The following is an 18,350-nucleotide window of genomic DNA, read 5'->3' on the forward strand; positions in this document are numbered from 1 at the left end:
CTACTAACCATTTATATAATCTCTCCTGGCTTTATTTTACTCAATTGTAAAAAAAAAAAAAAATAACATCCATCTCATAGGACTTTTGATAACTAGAGATAATGGATTCATTTAGGGCTTGACACATAGTAAGCACTCATAATACTACTAACAGTGTTATTAATATTATTAGTGGGAGCACTAGTAATAACATATGGCCTGATACCTTAGATGGCCACAAAATAACGTGATAAATGAAATAAATGGAAGGGTAAACGTGCAACAGTAATACCACGTGATAAATGATGTAATGGAGGTATGGATCATGGGGAATGGGAATTTGAGGAGGAAAGAAGCTGATCTTGGCTTAAAAAATAAGGAAAGTGGGATCCCTGGGTGGCGCAGCGGTTTGGCGCCTGCCTTTGGCCCACGGCGCGATCCTGGAGACCCGGGATCGAATCCCACGTCGGGCTCCTGGTGCATGGAGCCTGCTTCTCCCTCTGCCTGTGTCTCTGCCTCTCTCTCTATCTCTCTGTGACTATCATAAATAAATAAAAATTAAAAAAAAAATAAGGAAAGTATTTGAGACTTGGAGGAGAAATCAAGGAAGCCATTCTAGCAAATAGAACAGCATGAGGAAAGCAATGGAATGGGAAAGAGCATGGAAAGGTCAAGTGGTTTACCCAAGGTCACCTGGGTTGATGGAGATTGGAGTAACTTTGAAGCTGGATGTTCAGTGACCAGTCATGATGCCTTTCGCTAAACCTTGAGAATTTTCTGGCCCCCTAGGCTAGAGTCATTCTCAGCCATGAAAAACCATGTGTTAAATAAGTGCATTCATCCTGTAGCAAAACAAATTGTCAACCGCATTTTTTTCTTTGCCTTGAGATGCACAGGAATTTCTAAAGAGCAGTTCCTTCCCTGACACAAGCATTTAATTTTTCTGATGACTGTATTCAGCTGTCCTGGCAGCTGAAAACTGGGGAGTTTTCATTTGCATGTGTAAGAAAAGAAGAGAAAATAGGGTTTGCGGTGTAATATCAACACTTTGCCTCAGAGACTGCTCGGAAGCCTGAATTCAATTTACGGCTACTAGTGTTAGTTAAAGCCTAGTCGGGGCGTTGAGATTCCACCTGGTGGAAGAGCCTCCAAGACTATCCCTGGAGGCCGGTGTTCTCTCCCGATTATGAGGCCTTGAGCAAGGGTCTTGGGAAGAATCCAACCCTAAAGTGTGTGTGCGAGAACTTCTGTTCTGGGGGGGTGGGGGGGGGGGCTTAAAAGCTATTTCAGTTAGCATTTGCCTGTGTAATAGCTCACAGAGTCTGCTCCAGCAGTGCATTTGCTAAGTCAGTTGTTTAGAACCGGCGAGTGGGGGGTGCTTTTCCCATAGAAACAGCCACAGAAAGTGTTTGGGAGTTTCAAGGGCAGCCCAAGAGACCTATTTTACTGACATGGTATCTTATCCCTGCTGCATTTGGAAATCTCAGTGGGTGGTAAAGCAGAGATGGTAGCTTCGAGGTGGCTTGTGGATGTAGTCTCCATACTCTAGTTTTTGTATTTCTGCATGAGGTAATGGAAAGTATAGGAAGTTGGTCTGAGATACTTTCCTGGGGGAGGTGGGGAATCTTTTAAGAGCAGGGCAGCTGACACAGAGAAGACTGAAGCCTGAATCCACCACAGCGTAAGCTTTGCCAGGACAGGAATGCTGTCTGTTTTGTTCAGTGCTTCATACCAAATACCTGGTAGGTTGCCCAATGTAAAATAGGAACTTAAACTCTTGATGAATAAATAAATAAATCATATAGTTAATTCTTTAGATCAATTGTATTAGCACAAATTAAGAAAAATGTATGTGTTTCTTAAAAATCCTGTAGGACATCAACAGATTCAGAAGGATTCAAGAAATATAAAACCTAAATAATCAAAAGTAAAAATCCCCTTTTATCCTGATGATCCTACCCTTCACCTCAGAGACAATTAAAACTAGTCTAGTGATTTTTTAAATGCATTTGCAAACATTCATAAAAACATACAAATTCATAATTTTTCTCCCTTTATTTTATTTTATTTTATTTTATTATTTATTTATTTATTTGCTCAAAATAATCGCACTCCTTCACCCTCATCCCCTATATCTCCCATCCCCCACCCCCACCTTCCCTCTGGTGACTATCAGTTTGTTCTCTGGAGTTAAAAGTCTGTTTCTTGGTTTATCTCTCTCTCTCTCTCTCTCTCTCTCTTTTTCCCCCTTTGCTCATTTGTTTTGTTTCTCGAATTCCAAGACATGGGCTTGAAATTTGTCTTTCGCTGAGTAACTTATTTTGCTTAGCATTATAACTCTCTAGCTCCATCCATGTTGTTATAAATGGCAAGATTTCATCCTTCTTAGTGGCTGAATAATACACTACTTCTTCTTTATCCATTCATCTATCAGTGGATATTTGGACTGCTTCCAGAGTTTGGCTATTGTAAATAATAACGTAGGAATTTCTTTATAGATCTTGGGTTCTAACCCTTTATCGGATATGTCATTTGCAAATATCTTCTCCCATTCAGTAGGTTGCCTTTTCGTTCTGTTGATTATTTACTTCACAGTGCAGAAGATTTTATTTGGATGTAGTCCTAATAATTTACTTTTGCTTTTGTTTCCCTTGCCTCTGGAGACATATCTAGAAAAATGTTGCTACAGCCCATGTCAGAGAAATTACTGCTTGTGCTCCCCTGAAGGATTTTTATGGTTTTAGGTCTCACATGTAGATCTTTCCTCCATTTTGAGTTTATTTATCTTTGACAAAGGAAGAATGACTGTACAATGGGAAGAAGACAAGGTCCTCAATAAATGGTGCTAGGAAAATTGGACAGCCACATGCAAAAGTATTAAACTAGACCACTTTCTTATTCCCTTTATTTTATATAAATGGTGTCATGTTATTTTTTTAAATATTTTATTTATTTATTCATGAGAGACACACACAGAGAGAAAGAGACGGAGAGAGAGAGAGAGAGAGAGAGAGGCAGAGACACAGGCAGAGGGAGAAGCAGGCTCAATGCAGGGAGCCTGACCTGGGACTTGATCCCTGGTCTCCAGGATCACGCCCTGGGCTGAAGGTGGTGCTAAACCACTGAGTCACCCAGGCTGCCCTAAATGGTGTCATTTATATGTACTTTTTTGCACCCTGCTTTTCATTCCTTAAGAATGTATTTTAGACATCATTGCACCTCAGAACATTTAGATCTAACTCATTCTTTTTAACTGTTCCATAATCTTCTGTACTAAAAATGCATGTTAAAATTTATTAATTTCCCATCAGCGGCTATGTAGGTGTTACCGATCTTTTGCTATATCTAACTGTATTCTTTTCAATGCCCTTGAACACATTTCTTTGTGTATGAATATTTCTTTTAGATAGCTACCCAAAGTGAAATTGCTCTATTGATATATATATGTGCTATTAAAAATATTAGGTTTAGCATCAGATCAGAGTACTGTAGCGATTGGCATTCTCATCAGCAGGTGTGAGAGCAGCATCTACCCCTTCCCTTTACCAATGCTATACGTTATTCATCTTTTACCATTTTGCTAATTACAGAAATGCTCTGTCACTTAATTTGCATTTTCCAGATGATTTGGTAGGTTGAGCCTCTTTTAAGTTAGTTATGGACTAGTTTAAAAGTTGTTGACATATATTGAGCCTTGAATGAACTGCATCTTCACATATTTGGTGCTTTGTGTGATAACTTTGTTGTATGTTTGTTATTAATTTCTGAATATTCTTTATTATATTCTAATTATTAATTCTTTGTTAGGTAATTTGCAAATACATTTCTTTCTCTTCTGCTTGCTTTTGAACTTTGGTTAACTTTTTTTCATAAAAAAGTTTTCAAATTTTGAAAACGCTATTGATTTGACCTCTTACAGGTAACCTGTCTTCCTTCTTGAAATATTTTTCACATTAATTTTCCTAAACAGTATACTTTTCTGGTTTGCCTCCTGACTCACCAGAAACTCTTTCTTATCTTTTATAGGCTCTTCCTTCTCTGTCTGACCTCTAAATGTTAGAGTTCTTCAGAGCTTGGTTCTTCATACTCTTCTCAAATGACATTTTCACTTAATGTGATTTGACCATCGATAGCTTTAAATGGTGTCTTTGTGCCATCAATCTCTTTAATTAATGCCTCTAGATCATAGCTTTTCTTTAAGGTCCAGACCACAAAATCCAGTTTGCTTCCTTGACAGTCTCACATAGGTGCCTCTTAGGAATCTCACATTTAATGTATCTTAAACAGAATTCTCTTATAAACCCCTCCCACCCACCTACTCCAAACTTCCAAGTCTTTTCTATCTCCGTAAGTGGAACTGTCATCTACCATGTTACTAAATCTGGACACTTTCTGTGATTCTCAGGGAGAACTGCCATACAGGACTGAAAACTTAAAGCTTTAAAAAAGAAGAATCAATCAGTTGATACTGACAATATGGATTCAAGCTAAATAAATGGGAAATCCAACCACAGGCACAAAATGCAAATCACAGAAGTGTCAGATGATGCCTGAACATCCTGCTGCATGTTTAAAATGTGGAATTTGAGGGGTACCTGGCTGGCTCAGTCAGTAGCGTATGTTACACTTGATCTCGAGATTGTGAATTTGAGCCCCATTTTGGAGTTAGAGATTACTTAAAAACTAAATTAAATTAAATTTGGAATTTGATAAGTGAAACTTCATTTTCCTTATGCTAAGCATTCATTCACAAATTTATGTCATTTTATGTTATTATAATAATAATTATGATACCTAGCGTAATTCCAGAAAAATATGCCAGTTACTGTATTTAAGAACTTTGAATGGATTATCGCGTTTAATTTTTACAGCATAAATAGGTTGCTATTATAATTATCATGACTTTAATGATGATAAAACCAAGGTTTAAAGAGAATATATAACTGGCCCAAGGTCAACAGTCTTCATGATTTCTTCAGGTTAAATGGAAGATTAAAACACTCAAAATTGAAAATTATCTCACCTTTAAAAAAAAAATCTTCCCTGGGAATCTATAATGTATAGAGGACTTAGTCTGCTACCCAAGAATCACACTGGAGAGAGCCAGCTCATGACAACACTCTGAAACTACAGAGCCTTTTTCTTTTAAAGTCTTTGTAAGATAATAGAATTTTACTTTTCCAGGTTGAACTAAAAACAGGCCAGTCTGCCTCAATGGTTTGGAATAGTATGCATTCCAGTCATGGTCCTATTCTTATACTCCTTTGACTTTTGCAACATTTTATTTTGTTTGGGTTTATTTATTTATTTATTTATTATTTATTTATTTATTTATGAGAGAGAGTGTGTGTATGTACAGGAGCAGCGGGAAAGGCAGAGGCAGAGGGAGAGAGAGAATCTACAAGTTGACTCCCCTCTGAGCTTGGAGCCCAACACAGGGCTCGATCCCAAGACCATGAGATCATGACCTGAACCAAAACCGAAAGTTGGCCACTTAACTGACTGAGCTTCCCAGGTGCTTCCCCCCACCCTTTTTATTTTTATTTTTTTAAGATATTATTTATTTATTCATGAGAGACACAGAAAGAGAGAGAGGCAGAGACACAGGCAGAGGGAGAAGCAGGCTCCATGCAGGGAGCCTGACATGGGACTCAATCCCAGGACTCCAGGATCACGCCCTGGGCCGAAGGCAGGTGCTCAACTGCTGAGCCACCCAGGGATCCCCCCACCCCCACCCTTTTTAAAGATCTATTTGCAACATCTTATTATTGAACACACATATGGGCAACCGAAGAAGTAAAATATCCTTTTGCCAGGCAGTCTTAGAAGACTTTGGCCACCCAGATTGAACAAACTATTGTAGATATAGCAGAGATGTCTGCAGTCATGTTTGGTTTTCTGTGAGATAAGCATCTTCTTTGGAATATCCAGCTCTTGATCAAAATAGAAATGAACATACCATTTGGTGGGCTGATGAAGTAGTTTGTCTAGATATATAAGTTACATAGCCTTTTAAAAATAGTTTCCAGGGACGCCTGGATGGCTTACCGGTTGAGCATCTGCCTTCTGCTCAGGGCATGTTCCTAGAATCTGGGATCAAGCCCTGCATCAGGCTCCTTGTGAGGAGCCTGCTTCTCCCTCTGCCTATGTCTCTGCCTCTCGCTCTCTCTCTCAAATAAATAAATAAAATCTTTTTTAAAAAATAAATAAATAATAAAAATAGCTTCCAAACATAGATTATTGTCATATATATGTTTCTTGGGGCAGTTTTAATTTGTATGCACACATATATTAGAAGGAGGCATAATGCCAGCATGTGGGCAATGGATTCTAAGAGGTTCATCATGGGTGTGAACTGATTCTTAGCAGATTTGGAGCTAGCTTCTCTCTCCTTGTCACATCTTTCACCTGGCTCTATAGTTATTTTCCCCATCCACTAATCTATTAGTCTTATAGAAGTCAGCTTTCCCACTCTAGGAAACTCCCATCAGACATATTGGTGGAGAGGGGAAGAAATAAGCTAGTGAGAAGACAGTGGCTGCATTCCCACTCAAGTCAGAAACAAGACAAGGTTGCCTTGTCACCTGGGCTGTCCCACATTGCATACATAATCCAAATGACAGGGAGGAGAAACATGAAGTATAAAAATTAGGGCAAAAAAATTAGGGCAAAAAAAAGAGCAAAACTGAGACTATTTATAAACAATATGATTTTTTAAACCAGGAAAATCCATGATAAACCATGAAAACTAAGACATTTCACAAGGGTGTCCAGATATCTAATAACTAACCCAACATTCAGTGACTCCTACATACTAGAAATCACCAGTTAGAATGTGGATTAGGAAAAATACCATTATCCACAGAAGCAGTAACTAAAGTTACTATTAAAAAGTACAAAGTGAAAATATAAGACCCATATTGAAGGGAACTTTAAAACTTTCCTAAATAAATAAATAAATAAATAAATAAATAAATAAATAAATAAAAATAAAACTTTCCTGAAGGAGAAATCAGAGATATTGCTAGGGGTTCACTGTGGATAGCAGAAGAGAGTACTAAAAAAAATCCAAATTTTTCTTTGGAAGTTAAAATGAGTGAAAATATCAGTGAGGGTGACAAAACATGAGAGACACCTAACTCTGGGAAATGAACAAGGGGTAGTAGAAAGGGAGGTGGACGGGGGGTTGGGGTGACTGGGTGATGGGCACTGAGGGGGGCACTTGGCAGGATGAGCTGGGTGTTATGCTAAATGTTTGCAAATTGAACTCCAATAAAAAAAAATTTAAAAAGAAATAAAATCTTATTTAAAAAAAAAAAAAGTTCAGGTTTGCAGATTCTGGAACTTGATTTATTAGCTTCTGAGATTTGAGTCACAATAACTGTGTAGTGAGCACCTAATGTACCAGGCACTGTGTATGAGGTAGTATGTAGAAAGATAAATGACAGTAGGAATCTCATGGAGCTCACAGCCTGAGGAAAGAGACCCATAAGCAAATAATTACAGCACATTAGACATTGCTGGGGTTATGTACAAGGTTTAATGGGAACTGATGGGATTGCTACCTAACCAACCGTTTCCTGATCATCACTGATAAGGGTCATCCAATCTCTGCTTGAATTCCTGCAATGAGAGAATCATACTGCTTTAGGAGCCTGCTCAATGGTTGGGCAACTCTAGAGTTTAGAAGGTCTTCCTTATATTGAGTTGAAACTTTCATCCCTATGACTTCTGCCTTCTGACCCTAGTTCTGCCTTGAGCAGGAGACAACCAAGCTATATCTTTCTGTATGCTATAATTTTATGTCCCCTTGAGGCTTTTCTTCATTCTTCCATTACTCTCCATGCAATATTGTTAAAGGTTTGGAGAACACAATCATGTCCCCTTATTTGTAACCTTTATTATTAGTTTTTAAAATTATTTTTTCTCTAAAATATGGCCAGTAGACCACTCAGTTAAGAGTCCCCTGGGAGCTTATTAAAAACACAGATTTCTGGACCCCATTCATGGAATTGGTGTGAGTTAGAGAAAAATGGCATTTTTGCCAGGATGATTCTTATGTGAGTTAAATTTGTGAACCACAGATTCTTGAGTCCAGTGGATCAGAATGGTCCAGTGTGTGCTGGCATTGATTGTGCTTCTGAATAACGACAGTCTTATCACTCTAAAAAGAGTCTCTTAAAGGGTAATAGTTTTATGTGATTTAACTAGTAAAATTCCTTTGGAAGTTGCCTCAGCTCAGCCATTTTTCAAGCCAAGTGACTCTGGCCACTTGGGAGATGAAGTGTGATAACATAGGCTGTGACCACATAGTGTGACAGGAGATAGGGACAAGCTGTACTGATGAGATTTGGAATTCATTGGGGATTTGACTCTAGAGTTCTTTGTCCATTATTCTTGGAGAAATGTCAAAGATCTTGCCAGTGCTCTTCTCTGCTGAGTCTTTAGAGCCTAGTAAAGTGCCTGGCGCATTGTGAGACCTGACAAGTAGTAAAAGAATGCTTCCGTTCCTCTTTCCTTGGTCTGGCTTCTCCTCTGTTTCACTGTCTTTATGAAGATTAGTCCCAGTGATCCAAGGTAGAGCAAGGATTTGAGGCACTGACAGTAACCTTAGAACAGATTTTTCTCTACATGAAATCCGCTGAGGATTCCAGTCTTGGCGTCTTGGGTAAATAATCCCTGCCCTGCCTGTCTCACTATCTCATTGTGAAAATCAAACGAAGTAATGGAGGTGAAATTGCTTTGCTAACTGCAAAGCTCCATCCTCCAGGGAGAGATAATTACGTTATGAGAACAGACTATTTATAAGTTAGGTAAATAGCTAAGATTGCATGCTTAGCAATGCAGAGATGGCACGCAGAGTTTAGCTTTGGGGATGGATTTCTCTGCTCTCAGGCCAGGCTTAGGTATAGAGAACCTGGTTCTCCAAGTTTAGACTTTGCCCAAACCTAGGACACTCACCCAGTTCCTCAGAAGGCTGAGAACTTCTGCAAGCACTTCCCAAAGAACTTCCTGTCTGTCTAACTTGGCTCTTGGCTATAAGCCTCCACTACCCATCCTCAATCCCCCTGATAAACAGTTTTTTGTTACTTAAGGATCTCTAGAGCTGTGCTGTCCAATAGGGTAACCCTTAACCGTATACCAGGTATTCAGTAGCCACACATTAGAAGTAGAATATTTTCATTATTGTAAAAAGTTTCATTGGACAAAACAGCTCTAGAGCCTTCTCTCTGGAATGAGGTAGTATATGTTATCTCTCAGACTTACTGTTATCAACCAAAGCTCAATAGTACATAAGTCAATTCTAATGGATGTGCTATAGAAGTCTTTGACATTTCCATGCATAAGATTAGTATGTTCTGATTTAAATTTGGAATCAATAGAGAAAGAAAATATGAGGATAGAGAAAAATTGAAAGTGAGAAGGAGGCAAAGAGAAAGAGGGTCCCACAAAAATAGTAGGAGAAAAAATTCTTCTAGGCTATTGCTTTATAAATAACAATTATAAGAATTTATCATTGTATTTATTTTTTGTTGACTTGTTTATTGTCTATCTCTTCATGCAGACTGTCAATACACAAAAGCAGGTAACATGTCTATCTTATTCCCAAAAGTTCCTTCAGGGCAGAGAACATGGTTCAATTCATAGAGTTGGGATCCCTGGGTGGCGCAGCGGTTTGGCGCCTGCCTTTGGCCCAGGGCGCGATCCTGGAGACCCGGGATCGAATCCCACGTCGGGCTCCCAGTGCATGGAGCCTGCTTCTCCCTCTGCCTGTGTCTCTGCCTCTCTCTCTATCTCTCTGTGACTATCATAAATAAATAAAAATTTAAAAAAAATTTAAAAAAAAATTCATAGAGTTACTAGTTAAGTGGATGGATGGTTTATCCATCTCTATTGCTCACCTGGAATGTGTATACTCAAATAAGTTTTCAGCACTTTAAAAAATATTTATTAATCCCATAACCAGAATCATTGTGTTTTTTTTTCACTGTGACATCACTTGCCAATTTTCAATGTCGACATACCAGAATTCCCCTTTTCAACATAGATTTTTCACACCATGGGTTGGAAGACTACCTGTGGATGAGACAATAATTTAAGTTTGATTTTACTTTGGATGCTTAGAGGTTTCTGCTAATGTTGGAAAGTTATTTGACATTTAAAAGCTATTTTGTGGCCTTTACCTTGAACTTTGGAGGTTACAATTGGATTCAACATTTACCTCATGGTTTTGAGCCAATGCAAGACTTAATTAATCTGGGTGAATCAAAGATGGATGAGGATGACCTTGCCTTATGTCCCTCAGCCTCCTTCTGGGCTGGTGACATAATTTGCAGGCCCAACACAGAAAGCAAATGCAGGGCCCCTTGGTTAAAGGGTAGGTAAAAACTTCCATCAGAAGTGTTAATGTATAAAGCCTTTTTCTTTCATCTGCAGTTTTTCTCTCAACTTGTCGTGGTGTATTTTCTTTGCTATCCTCCAGGAAAAAATAAAACATAATTTTAATTATTAGCAGAAACTTACCATTCATCTTTATATTTTGCAATGCCAGTGTTCAATGCAAATGAGAGCATTCTGCTAATACGGGATTACCGAAGTGACACAAATCACACAAATCGTATTTTGCAATTCAAGCATGCTTTTGTATTTTGTTTTTACCAGTGTACAAAACCAATGCAACTATTTTTACTTCACCTCTTGATAACACACACATTCTAGTAACACTGCTTCCTTCCGCTTACTGATTAGTGAGGAAGTGCTGAAAGGGAAAGGAGCCATGGTTGGCCATATCTTATCCTTTCTTTCTGTGTTGGTGTTTTCAGCAGAAGTGGTTGGCTAATAATCCAGGGGAGCAATCTGAGTGAGAAAAGAGGGTTGCAGGGGAGCAACCTGAGTGAGAAAAGAGCAACCTGAGTGAGAAAAGAGAAAATAGGGTTGTTTTTTTGGGTTTTTTTTTTTTTTTTTGAGATTTTATTTATTCATTAAGGACACAGAGAGAGAGAGGCAGAGACACAGGCAGAGGGAGAAGCAGGCTCCCTGTAGGGAGCCCAATGCAGGACTCGATCCCAGGATCCTGGGGCCACGACCTGAGTCGAAGGCAGATGCTCAACCACTGAGCCAACCAGGTGTCCTGATAATAGGGGTTTTGGTCGTTCCTCCTTCTTAGCACAGCAGTGTCTTTGTTCTGCTTTTGACAAGTTTGGGTCCAGTAGAAACCATGGCCTCTGAGGGCTGTCTTCATTCCCAATGACTCAGTCATAGATGTGTTCATAAGCATGAGCACAGGATTCTGGTGGACTCACAATCTGTGGGAATTCAATAAGGCTCAGTGGTAAACACATTGTAGAAGTTGCTGAGAGACCATGGAAAAAGGGAAAATGCTTTCTATATATGTGTTCACCTTGTATTTGCTTGAAGTGTTACTAAAGGGATGTCCGGGTGGCTCAGCAGTTGAGCATCTGCCTTCAGCTCAGGGCGTGATCCTCAGGGTCCTGGAATCAAGTCCTGCACTGGGCTCCCAGCGAGGAGCCTCCTTCTCTCTCTGCCTATGTCTCTGCCTTTCTCTGTGTGTCTCTCAGTAATAAATAAATAAAATCTTAAAAACAAAAAAAGAATTTCAAGATGGTGATGAGCATTGAACCAAGATCTGGGTTTCTGTCTGTCTGCACTGGTCACAGGACCACGAAGCTGGCCTATCCCCAGTCCTTCCCAGTCACCACCTAAAGCAGCCTCTCAGGAAACATCGTTCTTGCTGAGATCACACCAGCAACTCGGGCAGAATAATAACATCAGGAGAACTCCCATTGCCTTAAGTCTAGTAATCAAGTGGTGTAAGCTGCCCCCGGGGTGCCCCCTCCTGGGTCAAAGTGCTGAGACAAAGCATAATTCCCTCCACTGAAACATTATTCAAGGAAGAGTTCCCACCTGTGACTCAGGAAGGTGAACTTTGGTACAGAACCAAAAGCATAAAGGCTGAAGTGCTGGCGTTTGACACACCTGGCTTTTAGTCCTGAGACTTGTCGTTTACTGTTGATAGAACCTTTCACACGTAACCCAGACATTTCTGGGTCCCAGTTCCTTCGTCTGTAAAGTGGGAATACTATTAGAACCCATCCCCTAGGGCTTTTGTTAAGGTGAAATATGATAATATATGTGCAGAGCTCAGTCCAGCTCTTGTTACATAGAAGGCGTTCAATGAACGGAAGCTGGTACGATTGCTGTTATTATAATTGTATATATAACATCATTCATAGCTTGGTTAAACAAACTTCTCCAGTTATTTTCTCAGCTTCCTGATAAGCATTTCTTGAGAAATGAGTCAATAGAAATCTCTGTGTTCTAAACACTGCCCTCGAATAAGGAATGCAGAGCTCCCTCTGCGAGAAGAAAAACCAGAGATGAATTAAATTAAATTAATCACGCTGTTTATAAATAATTGTCCAAGCAACATGAGACAAGATTTGTTTCCTGGGTACATTGTGCCCTGTGCTGAACAGTTGGGGCTGTTATTTTGAATATGCCTCCTGGCTTTCGAATTACCTGTAGGCATTTCTTTGACCCAAACTAAAACACGCTAACCATGTCGAACAAGTTGGGTACATTCTGTGTGTATTTGTTTTGCCTCCTTTGCTCTGCATGTGCACTTGTTGCTAGGGTGTTAGGGTTCTGTGTACCAGACCTCTGGGATTGGTGCCCACAACAAAGGGAGCATGCATGCCACTCTGCAGGCCAGACAGACTCCCAAACTGCACCCAGCTCCAGAGGTGCCTCAGGTGGTCCGGGGTCGTGAATGGGAGGCAGTGTGTGTGCTGTTCTGGCCCTTGACCCTGTATCACACTAGAGTCACTTCTGAGCTTTTGCCAGCGGAGCCTAGGTTCCACTTGTAGATATTCTTTTTTTTTTTTTTTAAGATTTTATTTATTTATTCATGAGAGACACAGAGAGAGAGAGAGGCAGAGACACGGGCAGAGGGAGAAGCAGGCTCCATGCAGGGAGCCGGATGCAGGACTCAGTCCCGGGACTCCAGAATCATACACTGAGCCAAAGCAGACACTCAACTGCTGAGCCACCCAGGCGTCCCTCACTTGTAGAGATTCTATTTAATGGGGCCACATGAAGACCAGAAAGGCATGTTTTAGGGGCTTTGATGTACAGCAGTATTGAGAATGGTTAGTATAGTGGAAAGAGCAGGAAGCCTATGTTGATCACTGAGCAGTCAACATTTTTCAGCATCAATAAAACAGGGAAGTTGTGGATAAGTGTGGGTGTGGGTATAGCCCATTAGTTCTCAACGAGGCACAGTTTTATATACCAGGGGGATATTTGACAATGTCTGAAAGCATTTTTGGTTCTACAATTGATGAGTGCTACAGTCATCCAGTAGATATAGGCCAGGGTTGCTTCTAAGCATCCAACAATGCATGGGCAGCCCCCATCCCCCACCCCAACAAAGAATTGTCTGGCCCCAAATTTCAAAATAGTGTTAAGGTGGAGAAACCCTGCTTTAAGCGAATCTTCTGGGCTTTGCAACATAGAATCTCCTTACCACTGTCAGGGGACAGCAAGAGGAGTCTTTTTTCGGTGCCAGGAGGTATGGGTGTGCTTTTACCTGCCCACTTCAGCACAACCCCTGCACCATGTGGCTCCTCTTAATTCACATCCATTACCAAGACAAGACAGGTTTAAAAAAAAAAAAAAGCCCATTGTTTTGTTTATAGAAGACAATTGATGTTATTTCTGGGAAGAAGGGCCCTGAATTTCTGAGGTTAGCGTGTGGCAGTCACCTTGCAGCTAAGCCCTTTCCAGCAGACAGGCTCTATGAGCTTGTTCTCTTACAACATGTACTTGGCAGGGACACAGCCCTCCCGATTTAGTCAGAGCAGCTGTTCAGGAAGGAATCGCCTCCAGAGCACACGAGATCCACCAGAAAACCATACTCCTTGTCAACGTGTGTTTGGGCCTTAGTGTAAGGCTGCAGGTCCCTGGCCCACAGAGGTGGTAAAACTCCATCTTATACTAGATGTCGACAAACCAGTGTGTCCAGAAGAGGGCAAAACCCATGATGTTCCTTGCAGAACTAATGACCTGCGAGGAACAATGTCAGGAACAAGGGATGCTAAGCTAAGAGCATAAAGATTCAGGTCATACGCATTGTTTTTATTTATCTAAGAACTGTCCCAGGAAAAAGAGATTTGGCATGTTCTGCAAGGTCCCAGGGGAAAGCAGTAGGGATGAAAGATTGAAGTTTTAAGAGTATGCATTTCAGCACGGAATGGAATGGACTGCCTTACTAGGATGTTCCTAATACGGAGAATAAGTAGAATAAAATAGAAGGAGAAAATTGGATGACCTCCCAGTGACGAAGCGGTGATGGATATTGGTCACTGAAAGCTTTGGCTGAATTAGCATGGCTGAGCAAGCAGTGGGATGTCTAAGGAGACACCCTCAGACCCCTCCTTTGTAGTTGTGTGAGTTACAGAATCACAAGGAGTCCTCCCGCAGTGCAGTTAAACTCAAGAATGAGCAAAACCTACTTCAACCAGCATAATATCTCATTTGGTTGAAGCTGGAGACCTTCTGGAAGGATTGCCAGTGGGTAGAAATGTGCCAGAGGTAATATTGTTAATTTCAGGGGCTGTTTTGTTTTGGTTTATGATTCCTCTGGCTGTCTCTGGATGGTAGGAAATTTAGACGTAACTAAGGAAGGAAATTCATCCCCAGGCTCTCTAGATGCTCAGTGCTTACTTACATAGCTGATTTGATGCCTGAGATCCCATTTGAGGAAAATACTGTCGTATCTACCCATCAGGATAATTTTCTATTGTTTGAGCCTTTAATATGAACACAATTACTATTTAAATATGTTCATAGAGAAGGGCCCCAAGGTTGGGTTTCAAGAGACATCCCCCTCAGTCTGATCTTTATATTCTTCCTTTTTTACATAGAGATGTCAGGACCAGGACTTTAGGCTCTGGAAATAACAAGGCAGGATCCCAAGCTAGCAGGAACCAGAGTACCAGTAGAGCAGTTTAGTGTTATGGCTAAAAGCATAGGACCTGGTATTTGATGGACCTCAGTTTGACTTCAGGTCCTGCCACCTTGAAGCTGTGTGACCCTGGGCAAGTTACTTGACCTCTCTGCTTCAGTTTCTTCCTGTGCAAAATGGTTCTTGCCTCATAAGACTGTTATGAGGTTTGTGTAAGATCCTGTACACATGGATCCTGGAATACATAAATTATTGATAAACTGTGTCCTCAATATCATAATCATCTTTCCAGGCAAAAAGTCAGGAAGACAGGTTCATAGAATAAGGCTCCTACTGCTGGAAGACTGGTTCACTGTCAGAATGGGTGGTGAAGGGAAATGGTTTGGTGCCCAAGTCACCATAATATCCTCCTGATAAGGGGCAGGATAGTTGCTGAGCAATAGGTTCAGAAGTACTTTGCCTGCAAGGACAGGGGAAGTGTGGAGAAAGGAGGCATGCAGAAAGTTCTAGCTGCTGCTCTACTACAAATGTGATGAAATCGTCTTCAAGCCCTGAGTGAGGAAACCCAGCAAAAGGCTTCTGGTTATAGAAACAAACAATTGTGTGCACTCTGGGTTATATTCAAGCAAAGAGCCAGGAACCTACTTTTCTCAAAAAGATTTCTGAATGTCTTTTCTTGTTTCTGTGCATACTTCAGGTTATTTTTAACAAGATTCTTAGAAACATTTCTCAGTTAGAATTGTTCTTGGAGAGCCTTTTATTCTCTAAGAAATTAGTGAATCTATATTTTGATAAACCTGACAAACAAATATATTTGGTGTCTGCTCCTGTTCCTTTATTCTTTGCAGACTTTTATTTCCTTTGCTGGCTGGTGTAGTGTAATTTGTTCCTCTCTTTGTGAATTAGCATTGCCTGCTTTGAGTTTCTGGCTTTGGGGAAAGGAGTATACATGTGTGTGTATCCATGTGTATGTGTGCATATGTGGATACATACATATGGTAGCCATGTATAATAATTAGATGCTTCAGGAAAAATTTGGTTTCCTGGTCCAGACATTCCCCCCTCCCCCATTCCTCCTCCTTCCTCCCCCTCCCTTCTTCTCCTCCTTCTATATCATCATCATTGCAACACCTACCATTTACTGACCACTGCTTTATATGCCGGGTATTGAACTAAGTGTATTACATGTGCCATCTTATTGAATCTTTAATATACTCTATGGAGCAGGTATTATTATTATTCTCATTTTACTGATGAAGAAACTGAGACTCAGAGAGATTAATTTGGTCAGTGTCTTACAGCTGGTGAGGGTTGGGACCAGGGTTCTCACACATGTTCATCTGATTTCAAAGTCTTTGCTGTAAACCACTAAGCTATGCTTCTTGCTAGTTAACTGCAAACTCTGAAAAAATATAGAACTTTTGGCTCTTAGACACGAGAAAGGTTTCAGAAGTGATATTCCAGCCAGGGCAGTGATCTCTCCTGTAACTTTTCTGATAGCTGTCTATCTCCCCTCCTGAGGAGAGGCAGCTCATTATTATCCAAAGCAAGACATTCTATTGTTTGAACAGTCCTAATTGTTGCAGATTTTGGTCAAACTTTACTTGTCTATATCATAGCATTGTAAAAACTTAGAGTTTTATAGCTGGAAGTGATAACCGAGCTTGAGTAGTCCAGCAGTTTTGAAACACATTTTTTTTCAGGTGTGGAAATCTTTTGTTTAAATGGAATCTGAAAAATCTTAAAAATGAAATTTTATCACTGCTTTGATCAAGACAGATGCTCATATGGGCATGTGCATGTAAATGGCCTACAACCCCCTTCCTCCAGGGTCTTCTATGGCCACTCCATGGGGTTGTATGTTAGTCTTATGAAGAGAATAACCTGAAGTAGACTGATGAACCCAGTATTTTACAGATAAGAAAATTGAGGTTCAAAGACTTAAGATGTTTGCTTAAGAGAAAGCTGCTATATCTGGAGAACTAAGATCTGAATCTGAGTCTCAGAACTCTTAGCCCATTCTCACTTATTCATACACATATTGCCTTTTTTTTTTTTTTTTTTTTACATTTCTAATGTGGACCAGGCACTGTTTTTTCCATATTCTATGGGAGAGGCCTAGACAGGCAAGATCTTTGCCATTAAGGAGCTCACAGTCGAGATTTTACCATTCCATTTCTTTTTTGATGGCTTGAGCCCTTGGAAACCACACACACGCACATGCACACACACACACATGCACACGCACACACACGCACACACAATCTGACTATCCTGGGCAATGTCCCCTGCATTCAGTCCAGTTTGTCAATTATTTTCCAAAAGAATGGGCTCTAGAATTCAACTCAAAGCTATGCACACATTTGATAATTTTAGGGTGACCTTTTCTTGACAGTATTGCATATTATAATTTATTTGTTCTTTCTTTGATTTTCTTTTGAGACTATCTGTAAACTATAAACATGGAGAGATGATCTATTTCATGTGCATCATTCAAGAGAATGGAAAGGCCATTCAGGCAAGTAGGATTTTAAACTGTGAATGTCAGCCAGTTTGAGTTGTAATAGAACAACTTTGAGCCACATAGTGGGATTGGCAGTGGACGAGGAGTGACGGGCATATAAAGCTTCTCTTGACTGATCAAGTCTGTTGTCTAGCTCATTTCCCTCAATTCTTTCCCGACCTAACTCTCTGTGCAATGTGCATGCAGGACTGATCAGTCTTCCCCCAAATAAATAGTGAGTTCTCCTAGTCTGGATTGTTTCTACTGCCCTAAATGCACTTTCTCGATTTCCTGCCTGGCATAAGCCTACTCATCCTTTAAGGCAGGGTTCCAACATGAGTTCTCTAAACTTCCCTGATCCCTGCGCCCTCAGTCTCTGAGCAATAACCAATCACTTCCCCCTTTGGGCTCCCTTACCACCTGCCTCTCCTTCTCTTGGAAGCTTAGTTCATCACAAAGGATCTTAGGTACTCTAATGCACCTGAGCATCTCTCCTCCCTTGGGCAGCTTGCCAAGAGTGGATCATTTTCTTACCTGCAGTGGCTGGGAGCAAGGGTCCCTGTCCAGTGAAGATGCACTGGAGGTGCGTGCTGGTGTAGTGAGACACTCATTGGATTGCCCGATTGGGATCCTGGCTCTACTTGGAACACATGTTTGACTTAGAACAAGTTACTAGGACTTCATGCCACTCAACGAGAACCTGCAAATAATAAAACCTAGGTCAAAGGATTGTTGTGAAAATTATATCAGGTGATTCTATCATTTGTTTAGCACAATAAATGGCACATAATAAGTATTGGCTGTTTTTCTTATGGGTCCGTACTTTTAAGGCATTTTCTTCTAGATATTTTTAGATCCAGTCATATTGAAACAGTTGAGCTG

The 18,350-nt window shown here is 40.4% G+C and overlaps 1 protein-coding gene across 2 annotated transcripts in view; it reads left to right on the forward strand.

Moving 5' to 3' along the window:
• HTR4 (5-hydroxytryptamine receptor 4) overlaps positions 1–18,350 on the forward strand; it is a 142,441-nt gene that overhangs the window by 114,699 nt on the left and 9,392 nt on the right. The gene's annotated exons all lie outside the window — the stretch shown is intronic.

The sequence above is a fragment of the Vulpes vulpes genome, chromosome 4, assembly GCF_048418805.1.
Source record: "Vulpes vulpes isolate BD-2025 chromosome 4, VulVul3, whole genome shotgun sequence".
In the NCBI taxonomy this organism is placed as follows: Eukaryota; Metazoa; Chordata; class Mammalia; order Carnivora; family Canidae; genus Vulpes; species Vulpes vulpes.